This window comes from Ptychodera flava, chromosome 10, assembly GCF_041260155.1.
Source record: "Ptychodera flava strain L36383 chromosome 10, AS_Pfla_20210202, whole genome shotgun sequence".
In the NCBI taxonomy this organism is placed as follows: domain Eukaryota; kingdom Metazoa; phylum Hemichordata; class Enteropneusta; family Ptychoderidae; genus Ptychodera; species Ptychodera flava.
In genome coordinates this window covers 4,137,467-4,158,352 of record NC_091937.1, presented here as the reverse complement: position 1 = coordinate 4,158,352, position 20,886 = coordinate 4,137,467, and the positions used below count along the sequence as shown (strand labels likewise).

Below are 20,886 nucleotides of genomic sequence, written 5' to 3'. Positions count from 1 at the left end.
CCTGCCAATATTGAAAGAGCTGCTCATCTAATTGGTTGCCATCGACATGAATGATCTGGATGTATGTTTAGATGTGCAGGATGGACATTTTGGCATTTGACTGAACCATGGTCATGAGATACACAACAGCTGCCTAGCCTACCAATTGCCACCATTGTTACTCACAGTAAGAGAAATGAGCTGGCAAGAATGTATGAACATTCCTGGCAATTGATGATAACGGCTGAAGGTGGATGAACTTCATATCAGCATCTATTATACGACCCTTCATTGCACACATGATAGAAAAGAGAAAAGTTTTTTTAATTTAGAAAGAAAGTACAGCATGTTTCGTGAATTGCTGCAAAAGAAAGAGAAAAAGAGAGAATAAAAATTTCAATATAGGCTGATCATTTTGAGGCTCCCAAGTATGAAACCTAGAATATATCATTCAACAGAATTATGAATTGTAAAATTGTGATGGTAATTACCATCTAGACAGAAAAGAAAACAATATTTGCAGGGGAACTAAATAATAAGCTGTACAGTCATTAAAAGCAGGTTGAGATAGATCCCTTAATCATGAAAATCAAGGCCATGTGATTATGCGCCTTTGAAGGCTGGGGACATGGTATCATCTATTGCTGAAGGTCAAAGGTGATGTGTGATGCCATATGATTGCTCTCAAAGGTGTGAGGCCATGACATAATCAATAGCTGAAGGTCAAAGGTGATGTGTGATGCCATATGATGGCTCTCAACAGTGTGAGGCCGTGACATCATCAATAGCTGAAGGTCTAGGGTGATTTGTGATACCATATGATCGCTCTCAAAGGTGTGAGGCTGTGGCATCATCAATAGCTGAAGGTCAAGGATGATGATCGCTCTCAAAGGTGTGAGGCTGTGGCATCATCAATAGCTGAAGGTCAAGGGTGATTTGTGATACCATATGATCGCTCTCAAAGGTGTGAGGCTGTGGCATCATCAATAGCTGAAGGTCAAGGGTGATGTGTGATGTCATACGATGGCTCTCAAAGGTGTGATGCTGTGACATCATCAACAGCTGAAGGTCAAGGGTGATGTGTGATGTCATATGATGGCTCTCAAAGGTGTGAGGCTGTGTGTGGCATCACACAACTGATCAGCTCCCTTACAAATACTCAGGATCCTGTCTTTGTATTGGAAAGTATAGTAGAGATTGAGGCTGTCAATATGACTGAAGGAGGTACTCGTATGACATTTTGATCAAATATTGCCAAAAGAGGAAATATGAAAATTTGATGTCAATTTTACCAAATAATATCATAAAATTTACAGGAAAATATGCCAGAAAATGCAACATATACGATGTGATGGCCCAGTGCAAGAGGGACATAACATACTTTTGTCAATAGTTTTCATATTTTTATTTTCTTAAACCCTCTTTTGTATAAAATTTGGCAAATCAAACATTCTCAGCAACCCCCAATGGAATGGAATATTTTAAATCAATGCAAGTCAAAACAGTTCCAAAGTTTTTCAGCGTAGTTTTCCATTTTATTTCAAAATGTTGATAATCTACGTCCCTCTTGCATGAGACCATGGCCCTATAAACAAAGTGAGCTACTTGACATCTTGGATGAACAGTTTCATGAAAATTGTAATTAATTTTGTCCAACTGCCAAACTTAATGTCAAATTGTTCCAATATGTCATCCTTGACTACAAGGAGTCCACTTTGTTCACATGATAATGGCATTCTTTTTACACAGATGACTACACATCTGAACAGCTGAGCTGACATACCTGGTAGTCGTACTATCCACTTGAATTTGGTACAGAAAGCCGAAATTCATGATGTCATCCCCACAGGACAGATTTCCTCCACCAAATGATAAACCTCAGCACCATTACTCCATAGCCTAAGTAGCAAGCGCCACCACTTGATGATCTTCAAGAACTAAACATCCATTGGCAACCATATGACTACTCCACTCCTAGAACAGCTCTGCCACACTCTTCAAAGCCAAGAGGACCACAGGACATGATCCCGAACCCTTAACAGATCTATCCGGCACCCTGAGTTTCAGATGGTACCACACCAGACAATGATTGTTATGTACAACAGCAAGACATCCAAAGTTTAAATATGAATGGATTAGATTACACATGTTTCTGTGCAGAGGGAACAGTAACATCACTTTATAATCAACAATATTCCTGATATCCAGAGTCTAGGTACTGTATTTGTCCTTGAGACCACCCATTCAACATTTACCCCTTATGCTTGTTTTCATGTCGACCACATCAATAAAGTGTTCTACCAACATACATTGGTCTTAGCAAGTAGTACTTGTGATATCAGACACAAGATTGGAACCCAAAAATTGATAGCTTAGTATGTTTCCATGCATTGAGGTAGAAAGGCATTTTTGAAAGTTTTTATTAGGAGGAGACACTGAAACTGTTAACAGGTGCCCTCCTGTCATTACTTGATTATGTTCTCTGCCCACCAAGTAGCTTTTACATCCTTTCATTTCCAATCAGGAATTCCTAATCACCTGCGCCCTAACAGGCAGTCCTTGCAAAAACTCTTCAAAAACCAACAACAAAAGCTAGTGACCTTTTCCTATGTTCCCCTCAACCAATCCCTCGCACCATGAATCCATATCAACGACAAACATTTGCCCTCCCCCTCTGCCATCCCCTAAACAAACTGGTTCCCATACCCACTAAAATAATGTGCCCATCCCACTGTCAACCCCTTGTTCCAATACCCACAACAAAAGTGTGCCCACCCTCTGCCAACCCCTGGTTCCAATACCCACAACAAAAGTGAACCCACCCCTCTGCAAACCCCTGGTTCCAATACCCACAACAAAAGTGAACCCACCCCTCTGCCAACCCCTGGTTCCAATACCCACAACAAATGTGAACCCTACCTCTACAAACCCTGGTTCCCAATACCCACAAAAACAGTGAACCCACCCCTCTGCCAACCCTGGTTCCAATACCCACAACAAAAGTGAACCCACCCCTCTGCCAACCCCTGGTTCCAATACCCACAACAAAAGTGAACCCACCCCTCTGCCAACCCCTGGTTCCAATACCCACAACAAAAGTGAACCCACCCCTCTGCAAACCCTGGTTCAAATACCCACAACAAAAGTGAACCCACCCCTCTGCAAACCCTGGTTCCAATACCCACAACAAAAGTGAACCCACCCCTCTGCAAACCCTGGTTCCCAATACCCACAACAAAAGTGAACCCAACCCTCTGCCAACCCTGGTTCCAATAACCACAACAAAAGTGAACCCACCCCTCTGCCAACCCCTGGTTCCAATACCCACAACAAAAGTGAACCCACCCCTCTGCCAACCCTGGTTCCAATACCCACAACAAAAGTGAACCCACCCCTCTGCCAACCCCTGGTTCCAATACCCACAACAAAAGTGAACCCACCCCTCTGCCAACCCTGGTTCCAATACCCACAACAAAAGTGAACCCACCCTCTACAAACCCTGGTTCCCAATACCCACAACAAAAGTGAACCCACCCCTCTGCCAACCCTGGTTCCAATACCCACAACAAAAGTGAACCCACCCCTCTGCCAACCCCTGGTTCCAATACCCACAACAAAAGTGAACCCACTTTCTCTGCCAACCCAAATTCCAATACCCACAACAAAAGTGAACCCACCCCTCTGCCAAACCCTGGTTCCAATACCCACAACAAAAGTGAACCCACCCCTCTGCCAACCCCTGGTTCCAATACCCACAACAAAAGTGAACCCACCCCTCTGCCAACCCCTGGTTCCAATACCCACAACAAAAGTGTGGCCAACCCTCTGCCAACCCCTGGTTCCAATACCCACAACAAAAGTGAACCCACCCCTCTGCCAACCCCTGGTTCCAATACCCACAACAAAAGTGTGGCCAACCCTCTGCCAACCCCTGGTTCAAATACCCACAACAAAAGTGGACCCACCCCTCTGCCAACCCTGGTTTCAATACCCACAACAAAAGTGAACCCACCCCTGCTAACTCCTTTTCATCCAAGGAAATCAAATATAAACGAAATAGAGCAGCGTTCTGAAAGTTATTGATTAATCAATATTTATTACAAGTAGATGTGACTGATATTGTAGAATGTTGATTATCCAAGGGTCAGTCATCTGAAGCAATTTCATGCTTCTGTCAATGGTAGTAAACTATTTGGTGGTTGTCAATTCAGCTTCGACATTTTTTTATAAAGTATTTTTACAATAAACTTCATGTGCTGAACATGAATAAGCTGTTTGTCACATTTGTAATGCAGTTACATGGCTATGTACACTGGATATGTACATTGTGCATTATACAAATGCTTTTGCAAAAGGTAGTAAATGCAGTTATAGCTATGGTCACAATTTACCTTCCATAGCTTCCTTTTAAATGAAATTTTCCACTCTGACCCATCAATTGAAGAGTATGGACAGCGTTGAAATTCAAGGAATAATTACAGAGGTGTTCATATTTCAATGATTCCTCATGTTTGCTTATATGCCAGTGATGTTGTCACATTCACAAGTAAACATTTTGTACACAAGTGCCATATTGGAAACATCATCTTGACAGCAAACTCTCCTGTGTTGATGAAATGAGTGTGTAAGATGCTACAAAATATACCACGATGTTTGCTGTAAAAGAGTCTAGAGTGTGCTGTATCTGATGTCAAGAATGGTCCAGCTACATCATTTCATAATTTCCATGCAAGGAAGATTGGTTATGAAGCTCAATGAATCTGCAATTCTTTGGATTCTTTACATAAACTAGAAATATGTATCACTCATTGTTTCAGGAGTTTATAAGTATTATTAGTTTTTCTTTTGCTACACTGGAGTGTACCTCTCCAGAATATTGGAGACAAGCTCTCATGTCTGGTATTTGAAAGTATTAGATGAAGAAACATCGTCTGATATCATTCAGGCTTCATAGGTTGACATGTATGCAATTATGCCTGACTGATTGGCTAATCAATGCTTTGATAAAGAATACAATATCTGCCAAGATGTTATTTGTGTTGGCAACACTACTGAATGTCAACTTTCCAGACCTTTACTTTGAATCAGTGCATGATTTATACATTCAATGGAGAGACACATGTACATTTCCCAACTGATTTGCTGGTTGACAAACAGTTCTTGGATAATGATGTCCATTACCAATGAAGCTTAAATTGAGATATTACCATTGCATCTGGAAATTCTTTTGAATCAACAGAAACGGAACGTTGACTTGTAAAAAGTGTAGAATTCTGGCAAGACAGGATGTCACAGGATGTTATACAAATTATCATTGTCTCCAATGAGACACATGCATTGATAGGTTGGAGTCACAAGTTAAGTGAACTTGAAACAAATGTTGTAATCTGTCCATACATTGAAGCATCACTGTAGGAAAATGATGCTGGCAGTGTAATTGGCATTTCTGACAAGTATGATTACTTCTCCATAAATTGTATGCCATCTATTCTTGAAGCTTGGGAACGTGGCAGGCCAATAGACAATTGACAGTTATTGGAAATTGGAATTGTTTATTATACAGACTCATTGATGTGTGAAAACTCTACAGCCTTTCTCAACCTGTAAAACATGATTGGAGGAGCTACTCAAAGATGAACAGAGAAAGACTAACAACATGTCTTGCCAGTAAATGCAGCCCTGACAGCTGAACATGCATGTATATATAAATTGTTAAATCAACATTTCTACTGTTAATGGTATAAAAATGATCACCACCTGTATGACTTAAAACACTTGACAAACTTGGTTGAAAAGACAAGAGACTGAAGTTACTGTCATCTGAGGAATGTAATAGTCATTGGACAGATACTTTCCCAACTGATTTGCTGGTGGACAAACAGTTTCAGGGTATAATCAGCTTTCTGTCCAAAGCGAGACATTTCCATTCGATGAAGATGAATTTCAGGTGGGAGTTCTAAGAAAATGTTGAGACCTGGAAAAATTTACAATTCTGACGAGTCAGGACTGCATAAGACATTGTTGCCACAAACACATACAGCTGTTGTTCATGAGAAATATGTACTCCATGTTGAGTTTTCAGTTACAAGACCATGAAATCACAAAATGGAGCAAGACAAAGCCATCACATGAAAGAGATCCTGAATCAAATCACATGTAGTACCTTGAAGCATCATATGTCAATGAAAAAATGTTGAAAGTCATTACAACTTCACACAATGAACCGCCAAGGTGACATGCGAAAGCATGAGTGACCTCCTTTAGGCCTGTTTGTTCATGGATGACCTATACAACATAGGCTCAGTGTCAGAGGTCATATGGTAAATTTTTGTTAAAAATCACTCCCATCCCAAAAAGATGACTTAGAATGACTTGTTACATGGGGTACAGTTAGAAAAAAAGAATATTATAGGGGCATGACCACTGACCACTGAGTTCAGTTGACTTCAAAGAACTGTCCAACTTACTGCATGTACAACATGACTGACACATGTACTGGTATATGGTTAATAGCACAGAAGCCTCAAGAAAACTTTGGCAGAAAACTTGGCATTGGTAATCACCAACAACATGTTGATGACAGCTGTCACAATTAATGCCTGTAGGCCAAGGCCATTGTTCAGTACTTCATGTTTCAGATACATTATTTTGAATGTTGCTGCTACAGACTGAAGTTTACTCAGAAAGCTTTCAAATACAAACATTTTCATGTATGGCCATGTCACAATGATACAAGGATGTGGTTTACTGTGTTCATGCTTTAGGGAAACACTGATATCTCTGTGAAAGCCAATGTCATGGATTTTCAACAAATATTATACAAGTGTATGTGCATACACACATGGACAAATACACAATGCATTTATCTGTGACTGTCTTAAAAGCTTAAAAAGAACAAGATAAAATAACTTGGGTAGGTAGTGCAACCAAAGCCAAACATAATACCAGGGGCCACTAGCTGTGGCCACTTACTCCTAGAACTGAAACAGCTTTCTGCCTTTTACAGCCCTTATTGATGTAAGCTTGGGGTGTCATCCCCTGTAGGGAGTCTGGTGATAGCTGAGTAGAAATGATAGCCTCCCCATGGAAAATAGTCTAATTATCATCATGACATTTCTAGTTCATACATTTCTCAATGTATACCATAGAAAATTAAACACGGCCACAAGATATATGCTGAGTGTTTAAGTTTTATAGGTGCATATATTGCTGTGGACAACTTCAGTCAATGAATGGTAAAGGTGATGTGTGAAAGCTGTGACTCCTTCAGACCTATTGTTTGATAAGCTCAGTGTCAGAGGTCATATGTAAATTTTTGTTAAAAATCACTCCCATCCCAAAAAGATGACTTAGAATGACTTGTTACATGGGGTACAGTTAGAAAAAAAGAATATTATAGGGCATGACCACTGACCACTGAGTTCAGTTTTCTTCAAAGAACTGTCAAACGTAATTGTACTTCTGTATGTACAAACATGTTGCACTGACACAAGTACATTAATGGTGCAGAAGGCTCAAGAAAACTGTGGCAGAAAACATCACAGGTAATTACCAACAACATGTTGATGAGATGATCATGGCTGTCACAATTAATGCCTCAATTGTAGGGCAAGGCCATTGTTTAGTTGTTGTTTTAGATGCATATTTTGAATGTTGCTGCCACAGAATGAAGTTCACTCAAAAACCTGTCAAATACAGACATTTTCATCCATGGCCATGCTACAACGAAACAAACTGTAAAACAGTTTGTTGTGTTTGTTATACAGACTCATTCGCCTGAAAACTCTACAGCCTTTCTCAAACTGTAAAACATTATTGGAAGAGCTACGCAAAGATGAACAGAGAAGGACGGTAACAACATGTCTTGATCACAGTAAATGCAGCCCTGACAGATGGACATGCATGTATATACAAATTGTCCAATCAACATTTCTACTGTTAATGATATAAAAATGATCACCACCTGTATGACTTAAACACTTGACAAACTTGGTTGAAAAGACAAGTGACTGAAGTTACTGTCATCTGAGGAATGTAATAGTCATTGGACAGATACTTTCCCAACTGATTTGCTGGTTGACAAACAGTTTCTGGGTAATCAGCTGTCTGTCCAAGACGAGACATTTCCATTCGATGAAGATGAATTTCAGGTGGGAGTTCTAGGAAAATGTTGAGACTTGGAAAGATTTACAATGCTGACAAGTCAGGACTACATAAGACATGGTGCTGCAAACTACAGCTGCTGTTCCTGAGAAATATGTACTCCATGTTGAGTTTTTCAGTTACAAGACCATGAAATCCAAAAATGGTGCAAGACAAAGCCATCACATTGAAAGAGATCCTGAGTCAAAGCACATGTAATGACTTGAACCATCATATGTCAATGAAAAAATGTTGAAAGTCATTATAACTTTAGATAATGAACCACCAAGGTGAAATGTGAAAGCTGTGACTCCTTCAGACCTGTTTTATTATGGATGACTTATACAACATACGGCCAGTGTCAGAGGTCATATGTAAATTTTTGTTAAAAATCACTCCCATCCCAAAAAGATGACTTAGAATGACTTGTTACATGGGGTACAGTGAGAAAAAAAGAATATTATAGGGCATGACCACTGACCACTGAGTTCAGTTGACTTCAAAGAACTGTCAAACTGACTGCATGTACAAACATGACTGACACATGTATATGGTTAAGGCACAGAAGCCTCAAGAAAATTGTGGCTCTGGACATAAGAAAATGAAGAAAATGGCCATTTGGAAGCAATATTGGACAGTACCATGAATAATTTGATATGCGTATGTTAGTCATTATGTGTTGTCCTTTTGCCTATTTTGAAACAAATCAAGTTAGGCATGTCTGAGATATCTTCTTAGGTGGAAGGACATGCACGGAGGGACAGACTAAGGGATGTACAGATGGACGGACACACCCACAGAGGGACAGGCAGACGGACGCATGCTTGGAGGGACACGTAGACGGATGCATGCACGGAGGGACAGGCAGACGGATGCATGCTTGGAGGGACAGATGGACGGACGCACGCACGGAGGGACAGACGGATGGAGCACAATCTTTTAAGTCCCACCAGACTTTGTCCACGGGGACTGACAAAAATGTAATAAAATTTAATAAAAATTGTAAGCTGTTGAATCATCAACACATTACGTTCTCCTCTTCACTATATTTCCCTTGCACTTGAAATATTCATCACATTATTGATTGAAGGACAGAGGTCATATGTAAATTTTGTTGAAAATCACTCCCATCCCAAAAGATGACTTAGAATGACTTGTTACATGGGGTACAGTTTAAAAAAAGAATTTTATAGGGCATGACCACTGACCACTGAGTTCAGTTTTCTTCAAAGAGCTGTCAAACGTTATTGTACTTCTGCATGTACAAACATGTTGCACTGACACAAGTATATCAATGGTGTAGAAGACTCAAGAAAACTGTGGCAGAAAACATCACAGGTAATTACCAACAACATGTTGATGAGATGATCATGGCTGTCACAATTAATGCCTCAATTGTAGGGCAAGGCCATTGTATAGTACTTCATATTTCAGATACATAATTACTCAAAAAGTTGTCAACTACAAACATTTTCATGTATGGCCATGTTACAATGACTCAAGGATGTGGTTTACTGTGTTCAAGCATCAAGGAAACACAGATATCTCTGTGAAGGTCAATGTCATGGATTTTCAACATAAAATTATGTACAAGTGTATGTGCATATCCACAGAAAAATGCACATGGATTTGTCTTCATGTGTGCAAGTGCATTGTTCACTGATATATTTATGACTGTAAAACATGAGTGGAGGAACTACCCAAAGATGAACAGACAAAGACAGTAACAACATCTCTTGATCACAGTAAGTGCAGCCCTGACAGATGAACATGCATGTATATACAAATTGTCCAATCAACATTTCTACTGTTAATGGTATAAAAATGATCACCACCTGTATGACCTTAAACACTTGACAAACTTGGTTAAAAAGACAAGTGACAGACAGTTTCCGGGTAATCAGTTTTCTGTCCAAGATGAGACATTTCCATTCGATGAAGATGAATTTCAGGTGGAAGTTCTCAGAAAATGTTGAGACCTGGAAAAATTTACAATGCTAACAAGTCAGGACTGCATAAGACATTGTTGCCACAAACAATACAGCTGTTGTTCATGAGAAATATGTACTCCATGTTGAGTTTTCAGTTACAAGACCATGAAAACCAAAAATGGAGCAAGACAAAGCCATCACATTGAAAGAGATCCTGAATCAAATCACATGTAGTACCTTGAAGCATCATATGTCAATGAAAAAATGTTGAAAGTCATTATAACTTTAGATAATGAACCACAAAGGTGAAATATGAAAGCTGTGACTCCTTCAGACCTTTTTTTATGGATGACTTATACAACATAGGGCCAGTGTCAGAGGTCATATGTAAAATTTTGTTAAAAATCACTCCCATCCCAAAAAGATGACTTAGAATGACTTGTTACATGGGGTACAGTGAGAAAAAAAGAATATTATAGGGCATGACCACTGACCACTGAGTTCAGTTGACTTCAAAGAACTGTCAAACTGACTGCATGTACAAACATGACTGACACATGTATATGGTTAAGGCACAGAAGCCTCAAGAAAATTGTGGCTCTGGACATAAGAAAATGAAGAAAATGGCCATTTGGAAGCAATATTGGACAGTACCATGAATAATTTGATATGCGTATGTTAGTCATTATGTGTTGTCCTTTTGCCTATTTTGAAACAAATCAAGTTAGGCATGTCTGAGATATCTTCTTAGGTGGAAGGACATGCACGGAGGGACAGACTAAGGGATGTACAGATGGACGGACACACCCACGGAGGGACAGACAGACGGATGCATGCTTGGAGGGACAGATGGACGGACGCACGCACGGAGGGACAGGTAGACGGACGCATGCACGGGGGGACAGGCAGACGGATGCATGCAAGGAAGGACAAATGAACAGACACACCCATAGAGGGACAGATGGACGGCGGATGCACGGAGGGACGGACGGTGGAGCACAATCTTTTAAGTCCCCATCAGACTTTGTCACAAAAATTTAATAAAAATTGTAAGCTGTTGAATCAATAACACATTAAGTTCTCCTGTTCATTATATTTCCCTTGCACTTGAAATTATTCATCACATTATTGATTGAAGAACATAAAACAAGCATAAAGGTTTTTTCCTTTATGTTATTAATTTTCTTTTCCTTTTTTTGTTTTATGCTATTAATTTATATTTTCTTTTCATTATTTTGTATTTTTTTTATTTATTTTACATTTGTTTTAATATTTTTTTCTGATATTTAATATTTTTTTAATTTTTTCCATGATGTTATTAATTTTAATATTTTTTTTCTTGTCTATTTTTTTTTCTCTTTTTTTTACCATTTTTTTTTTGATATTAAAGTGGCCTAAGCTGGTTCTAAGGCCACTAATAAAGTCTTTGTTATTATATATTCAATTCTTTGGGTGGTCCCAAGGACAAAGACAGTACCTTTCAAAAGTGGACACTGTAAATTCAATGATTATTTGGGGTAATGAATGAGTGAACAGACAACATATGATAGTGCAATGTGAGGAAATGTCATTCATTTGATTATGACAAGGTCACAATGGCCACTTACAGTATATTTACAACCCAGAATTATTGTCACTTTACCACTAGGTGTCTTTTGTCAGTTTGATGGGCTTAAGAAGTTAGCAGATCTGCCATGGTTCTGAAGCAGTACATAACGTGGTGGTAGATATCCAAAATCATAGCTGAAAAGCTTGTAGCAATGCTCAGTTTGTTGCTTGGCATACATCCACTGGTGGAAAGTCCTTGGTAGATGATCCGCTGATGTGGCAATGGGAATTCATGTATAATATGACTGTGTAGACAAATCTCTCAGTCTGTATGATTTCAACGATGCAAACCTTATTTGTCCTCACATCTCTCAGAATTTTGAATTTTGAAGACATAATTTGACATATAAGTGTCACCTGCAGTCACATTTATTCAGTCTTGTTGGGATAAATCCGCTGCCTTGGAATAAATTGGTGAAATCCATGCAGTCTTGTTCAGATATATCCAATTCATTTGGAGTGCAAGTAAAATCCATTGCAGTGCAATTCGATAATTTCATGAGTTGTAGCATAAATGTCATTGATTGTCAAGTCACATTGCTACATTGTATTCACAGCGTAAATTTTCCAGACAAGTATTCAGTGGATTGATCTCCAATCAGTAAGGTCACTTCGTTAACAGTTTCATAGTTTGCAGCTGGAATGACAGTTGTTAACACTTTGATCTTCTTGTCAGTCAGCAAAAATGTCAATATGCCGTTGGTATTCACTGCAGGAAAGGCAATCTTGGTGTTGTGGAGATAGAAGTATCTTTATGAAGTATTCAGTAGATTGGTGCCTAAACCAGTAAGGTCACTTGGTGCACTTTGTTACTTTGAAGCTGGAATGACAGTTGTTGAGACATTGATCTTCTTTTAAGTCTGCAAAAAGGTCAACATACACTGTACCATTGGCATTTACAGTAGATAATCTAGCCAGGTCCTTGATGTAAGGTAACTTTATAAAGTTGCCGGTGGTATTATTTTGGGGCAGTTGTAAGGTATTCAATGTTCCATTAGGTAGGCAGGCTGCTAGCTCTTCTGTTTGGTTGAGAAAGCTGTTCACACTTAGAATGATCCATGTAATCAGTACAGTCATCAGGCAAGAACACAGGAAACATCAACATTGTTCATGTAACAATCTCCAAGAGTATTGTGGAAGTTGTCCAATGGTGATGTTGTCATTAATCACCTGGCATCAACACTTTGTAACTTATAGGACCTCCCCATCGTCTTTGACAAGACACAACATTAACAAGTGGGAAAGTGACAATATATTATAGCAGGAATATTGCATTTTATGAATTGGATGAAAATGAAGTGTGGAATGAAAACGTTTCCCTACTGCACAGAAAAATATGTGAAAAACACAGAAATAATTACAAAATAAATAAATAAATAGTGTCTTGCCATTGTATGACCAATCATCATCCGGGGCAGCACCATCATAAAACCCAGAGTGGAGGATGAATCTGCTAAGGGTTAGTGTTCACGTCCCCCAGTGCAATCAGCTTTGAGTAGCGTGGCAGGACCTCTCCAGCAGTGGAAGAAGTCACACAGCTACCGGACATCCAGGAGAAAATCACCAGGTGGTGCCACAATGATACTGAGATATGCAACATCAGTACTGAGATCTATCATCTGGCAAAGAAAATAGAGCCCTGTGGAGGTATTTCCCCCCATGGTTGATGATCTGATAAAAAATAGAAAGTTGTGTCCAGTACAAGTACGAGGAATACCATCTCCTTACATTGATTGTGAGACTTCAAATTCTTCTTCACCACATCTTCTTCACTTGATCACCTTGGCTGTTCTTCCTTGCTCTCTTCCTTCTACATAAAAAATAATAACGAGGAAATAGTATAAAGAAAAAGCTTTGGCTTCTAGGAAATAATGTGAAAACTGTTATGCTAGGCATTATACCCAAAAAGCTGTCAATGTACAGTTGTATACGCAACCTGCTACATCACAACAGTAAATCAACATGGTTGTACTACATTACGTACATGTACCGGTATATCACAACAGTTTACTACTCTTACACATAGAAAAACAGTTGTCCATTTACAAAATCTACCATATGGGGATTATAGAACTCACGAACATATGCCAGCACAATTTAACACTGACAATCAGATTCAATTTCAACTGTTCCATGTTGTAAACCTATCAATGATTACTAACCTTCCTGATATTTTCAACTATACCAAACTAGGTGAACCGTGTGAATATCCTTGACTTCTCTTCTTTCCTACAAAAAAATTGAGAAAAAAAGACTATGGGCAAATGTATCAAAATGCTACACTACTGAAGGAACAAATCAGCAAAAACAAACAAATGAGGGTCCATGGTGTTGGGATTGAAATTTATTAATTTTCAAAAAGCCGAAGGCAGCATGTTTTATAATACCAAATTAGCCAGCTTAATTAAGTATTACAAAACAACACTGTAGCCTTGGTAATTTGGATACGGTATTTTAGGTAGCCAAATGGAATCAAAAGCATTGTTGTCATGACAATTTACATCTTCATAAATAAGCCAAACATAGAGTGAGAGCACTGTAGTCATGACAACATGGATTGTTTAAGTACGTGAAGACCAAATATGCATAGAAACAAATGATAAGCCAAATTTCCCTTGTGACACCAATGGACAAGAACAAAAGACAAATGATAGAAATTGAACAGATACTCCCCTGCTGCAAGGCTTTGTAATTTCTTCTTATTCCTGGAATCTTCTCAATAGTTAGGTCCTCCATGTGGTTGTGCTGCAAACTGCAAGATGACATCAAAGAAGAAGGTGAATGGACTTTGTGGTGTCAGTATCAACAGAATAAAGAAGGTTACTTTACAGAGTGCCATGCATGGTTGTAGAGATTTTTAAGACGACACTGTTATTAATACTTTGTCATTAATACTACTGTTGCCGTATGTTGTGAGTTTGAACCCAATTGAAAACTAGCCGTATTGAATATGTTCATGGTGCATGTGTTGAGACAAATACATCAGGGAGATGACTTTGACATATTGTGCTGTAGTTAAAGCAATTGTACAAATCAGAGGGGTCATTCCTGCCCACATCATGGTGAAATAACTTTGAAATTTGTGATATGCCTAAAAAGCATTTATTATTAGCATGGCTATTACCACTGACAAAAGAACAAGGAGACATTTCCATTGTTGAACAAAGTATTAATATATTATCCTCATATGTCATAGAAAACGGTTCAATAGCTAGCAAGAAGGTGTAAAAAATGTATCAAAAGTCTGCTTTAACAAACTTTATGAATGAAACAAAGTTACATGAAACATACCTGGTTGTGGTGTCATCCTGCAAATAATGAGAAAAAAAACAAGACGTAAAAAAGTGGGTATACAATGTTGAACTATTAAACAAAGTGAAATTCAGCTACATAACGCAAGATTAATGTCTGCAGGCTTTTGATTCAAACAATTTTTTCAGATGCTAAAAGCAGCATGTTTTGTAATACAAAATTAGCCAGCATAATTAAGCATTACAGAACAACACTTTGGCCTTTGCAATTTGGATTTTTGACAATGACCAAACACACAATGAAATCCCTGCAGCCATAACAATTTGGATTATGAAAGTATACAAGCATGAAAACAAAGTGGTGGACTTGTAGCCGTCACAATTTGGATTGAAGACTAAAAATGCATTGAGCGAATAATCAGACAATTTTTCCTTCTTGCATGCTCAAGTGGACAATAAATAACAGTAGACTGATAGAAAGAAATAGAAAGATACTCCCCAGATGCATAGCTTGTTTTCTAATGCCCTGGTATAGAATGGACTCCAATCTGTAAGTGAACATTGAAAAATTGTTTATCTGTAATTTCACAGTTGGCAGGATAGTAATAATGAGATAATACAGTGGACGGGATTAGCTAACATTGGGCAAAGAGGTGAACTGGTGTGAGCATGTAAGCATGTTCCTGTAAGTGCATGGTAAATTGTCCAATTTGAATCAAAACAAACAAAAACAGTGTCAATGACACAAGGTGTCAATCTGCTCCAAATCATTGACATTTATTAATATCGATATCAAACAAATTCAGTCTCTCATTGTTTAATTTTTTTACCAGAACCTGGAGTATACAAGGGATTAAGCTTTGAATGTCTTTTTAGGGCATAGTCTGAACATGTAATAGTAGTTTTGTCATAATTTGGAACATACAAACATAAAAACATCCTATGAAACCCTTACATCAAAGTTGAAGGCCACAGGGAACTGATTTTTAAAAAAGTTGTTCATCAGAATTGATAAAAATTGCATAAATGACACTTTACTAACAATGGGTTAGATGTGGGAGGCAACAGTGAGTGTACATACAACATTTAATAGCTTCTATAGGCCTTAGCTTGTAATATCCATAATGTCAAGCGCATTTGAACACATTTTGATGCACTGTCCATCCAGTACCACATGATGTACAGGTGCCTGGAGTTGCTAGTGTAGTATACATAGAGAGAAGGGGAAGGGTTGACACAACTTTGCCTCTGGAGTCTGGAATCCAGTAGACAAATAAAAATCCACATATATCAATGCATGCAGTCAAAAAGCTAATATCCTTCACTAGATAAACACCTTTGACATTTAATGTCCAACTCTGAGACACGTTGATTGTTATTAAGTCCCATTTTGGCCCAAAACTCCTGGTTAGGTACATCATCAGGGTCATCTGTACATTCGTCAGATATTCTAAATGGGACATATTACCCATAGTTCAGCGCAGATTAATTGGTGTTTATTTGAACTAGTGACCTTTGCTAAAATATTTTCTACAATACGTACCAAATAACAATGGTAAACTTTCCCATGACTTTGGTTTGTTCAAAATGCAAAGCTTGACATCATACACAAGAATCTGTAACCTGTTTGATAGCTTATTTACATATGGCAGTTGTGGGGTAACGGGTTCATGTGGAATGATAATGAGAACCGCACTGCTGCTATACGTAAGAACATGATGACAGGTGTGATCAGGGAGTTTCGGGCCGTTATTGAGACTAAATGCTGTTTGCCCACTTGAAACTTAAGCGTTATAGGCAAGAGGTATTTCGCTATCGGCATAGACCTTTTATTTGACTCTAAACTCCATATTTTATTGGCTTCATAGTCCAGAGGGCAGAACTGTGAAATACTTTCCCCTTCTCTCTATGTATACTAGACTGGCAACTCCAGGCACCTGTGTCCAGTGCCAAGGCGAAGTATGTAGTAATGCCATGGTTGGTAACTTTTGCAATGGACACTATAACACCATACAGCCTGGTACAAAAACGTTAGTGATGATACAGGGTGTGAAAATGAACAAAAATTGCAAAATTCAAAGTATATGGTCAAAGTTTATGTACTAAAACCATACTGTAATACCGGTAGCTTGCTTGTATCCCTGCGTACGATGTACACAGTATCGTACGCAGGGCTGGACTTAAATTGCTTGCTAGCTGGTATTGGGAAACGTTACTAGAAATCAGCTAACCACAGTCTCTCTATCCATATCTATAGAGGGACTGTGAGCTAACCAAGTCTCCTTGCAGGGATATGGACACTACAACATGAATTTGATGTGCAGTTTATATCACTGATTTAACGTATTTGACTAAATTTATAATGACGTCACTGGTAGAGAAAAATCATTATCTTGCTGTGTTTGCTTCTCGGTTACTGGCCAGTAACCGCCCGCGGCCCTTTCCAGTCCACCTTTGTGTGTATTGACACGGTAATGTCTGCACATTCGAAAGCTGCAGTATTTCAGCAAGAGGCTTTACTTGAGTTGTGGTTTCGACAGCAGAACATTAGCCGTACTAATAGTAGTACTATAACAAAACCGGAACGTCAGGCAAAACTATGGGGCCCGGCCCACTACAGAGACTACTCGCACATTGACTAATAGTGTACATAAAATTACATTTTCTTTGGACTCACCAATGTTGTTCCAGGAATTATGAGTGTCCTCGTCTTCAGTTCCTCCCGCGAACAGCGAAGTGACCACTTTACCGTACGACGCAATGCATATTTTGTATTTGCCTCCACTGAACGCCATATCGAACTTCGAGACTGTGACGTAACGCGTATCTTCTCCATAAATCAACTATAGAGGTCTCGCTTCTACACTGTAACCCATCGAAATGCCGAAATGGCACGACTTCGAACAGTCTCGAATCACTCTGACTCTGAGCGTCGCGATCAAAGATATACGAGGACCGTGCTATTTCTTATGTAGATATTAAAATTTAGTGAATAATGTATTGACTTATATACGTCGACCCGCTGGACGCCGTTACCTTAAGGGGCTGTTTTATATACATGTATAATAAAAAAATAAATAAATAAACAAATATTATATATATATATATATATATATATATATATTATATATATATATATATATATATATATATATACATGTATTATATATATATATATATATATATATATATATATATATATATATATATATATATATATATATATATAATATATATATATATAATATACACATATGAAGAAAGTGACCTTTCCCATTCACCATCACCGTGTTCTACTCATTTGCATAATTTGTCCCTAAAATTGGGCAGATTAGACGTCGAAAGTGTGAAAACACGTCAACTTAGGGACTGGTCAGTTTCTTCGGCCTGGGGGGGGGGGGGGGCTGGTGGATTATATTTTGCCGACGTCAAAAGTGGCTGACCCCCATATTCCAAATTTTTAAAACAGGGTGACCCCCATATTCCAAATTTGAAAACAGGGTGACCCCCCCCCCCCGCACGCGACAACTGTAATATGTAATAATATAATACTGTAATATATATATATATATATATATATATATATATATATATATATATATATATATTTTACATACATTTATATTTTAACTGTCATTCTGTGTTTTAATGAAATTGTTGGCATGTCAGTTGTAAGATAGGAATTTCAAAGTGTCAATCTTAAAGTTTGAATACAGTACATTTTGAATGAGCTGTGAATGTATTTCACACTTTCTATGCTTAACCAGATGTCCTGAACTGTTGTACAGAAATGGATGTCAATCATTAATATCAAACAGGAAAAAGCAGTAAATCAAAAACTTTGATGGGTGTTAAGACTTGCCAGCCATCCAATTAAATCTCCTGAGGGACCATAGAGAGGCATTTTAGCCAAATCTGATGTGTGCAGAGTCTGAGATGACCTTTTCTTGTAACATTGATATTTGTGCATGTTGCTTTCTCATACTGAATTCTCAAGAGAGAACAGAAAAGTATCAGGAATTTGTCATGCTTTTCATATGAAATGCAGATTTCATAATAGTACACTTTCACTTAGCAAACATCAAGATATCTCTGGCATATATCTCTGATTTATTAAAGTATGGCGCCCGAAGGGCGCGGAGAAAAATATGAAACATCCTGATATCTCTGATATATATGTCTTGTATATTAAAGTAATGCACAGGAAGGGTGTGCTGAAAAATGTCTGATATATTAAAGTAATGCGCTCGAAGAGCATGCTGAAAAACATTGAACATACATATATCTCTGATATATGTATGCCTGATATGTTAAAGTTGGCATGCTGAAAAAATATGTCTGATTATTAAAGTTACGCGCCCGAAGGGCGCACCGAAAAATGCAACTGGATGAAATTTGTGGCTGACACGATGCATTTTAGGCAATGATGAGCCTGTGTCGATATTCAAAAACACACTGACCCCCCCACCCCCCATTGGGCATTTCAAAAACATGGTGACCCCCCTATCACCAAAGTCAAAAACAGGGTGACCCCCCCCCCCCCATGAATCCACCGGCCCCCAGGCCGAAGAAACTGACCAGCCCCTTAGAAGCAAGTGACAATTCCTAAAAAACTCGGCAGATTTAAACTGACTTACTTTGTAGGTTGCTAATTTATCACAAGTTACACACTACAGTGATGAGTGTCTTTGACAAAGGAATTGACCAGAGACAAATGGAGGAGACACACGCCAAGTTCAAGGCAAAAGTAAACACAAAAGAGGAGACAAATGGGAAGCGACATCGAGGAACGTTTGCATACAACAGCCACACTTTAGGTGTCGTCGATTAGAAAAGCTGAAAGTAAGCTTAATTTGCTGTCAACTCCCTCCCGTGTAAACGGAACTCCGCCGTATGCGAAATGTTTTTTCAAATTATACATGAAGAACACCAACCTGTCTTTACTTTACAACACGATTGGAACTATTTTGGGATAATTGGATCCTCATATGTTTCAAATTTCTCAAAAGTGTTAGGTGCCCTACTCCTGAATGTTGCCATATTAATTACTCATAAATACAACTGTGTAACTTAAAAAGAAAAGTAGATGAGATTAGATTTGCATATTAAATCAACATTAGTTCACCATCCAATTATCCCAAATTAGTTTCAATCGTGTTGTTTACGCATTTTCAACGTTCGAAGCATATATTCTTCTTTTTAATTATGTGTTTTGTGTTTTAGGTCCCAATAAATTCTCTTCTGACTGTTATGTTTCACAGTCTGATGTTTTTTTGTTACAGCAGAATCCTTTCGAGTATAATATCCTCCGGTCGTACTATTTACAGCATGAACATAATTAGCACGAGGACTGATCTATGCGGAAACGCCATACTTAGATTGATATTAAGCGAATCGTCTTTGAACATATCACTATTACGATCCTTGGTGACGGTATTTGTAGATTTGCGGAGGCTATAGTTGCAACTTAAAAATGATTTCGTTGATAAAATCTAAGTTGTGCATTCGTCGCTGATGTTTCAAAAACATCCCGTCGTTATACTTCGGTGGGCACTCTTACACAAGTTGCATTTGATTTCAAACAATCCTTTAAGAAGGTAAAATGATACAACTACTGAGACATTGATACAAGTTGCTTTGAGGGAGGATACCTACCTGCTTGTGACATCGTTTGCGAGAAGGAATATTACGGGCGCATGTGCAAACCATTTTCGCGGGCTAGAGAATTATTTCCGCTCCATGAACCTACTCCAAACCGAACCTCTGTCTCCTTATGGTAACGTAAATAGGCTATGCCACAAAGAGCCTTTATACACAGTTTATAACGATGGTGTAGATGAATAGCACTCAAGACAATAAGACTGGCACCGTTCTAATGGTCAAAACATCCCGATATTGCGATCATCGTCCGCGTCCGTTTCAGGGATTCTGATATCGCCTTCCTAATTACAACCATGCATCAAATATGCAAATTA

General features: G+C 38.5%; 1 long non-coding RNA gene across 1 annotated transcript; it reads right to left on the bottom strand.

Annotated features, from left to right (window-relative positions):
* Positions 1-9,283: 9,283 nt before the first annotated feature.
* On the bottom strand, positions 9,284-17,880 carry LOC139141793 (uncharacterized). Its single transcript, XR_011554243.1, has 4 exons — positions 17,589-17,880; positions 14,952-15,459; positions 13,823-14,412; positions 9,284-13,470 (listed from the first exon to the last, which is right to left on the bottom strand). It is a non-coding gene; the product is annotated as an uncharacterized lncRNA (long non-coding RNA).
* Positions 17,881-20,886: the final 3,006 nt, after the last annotated feature.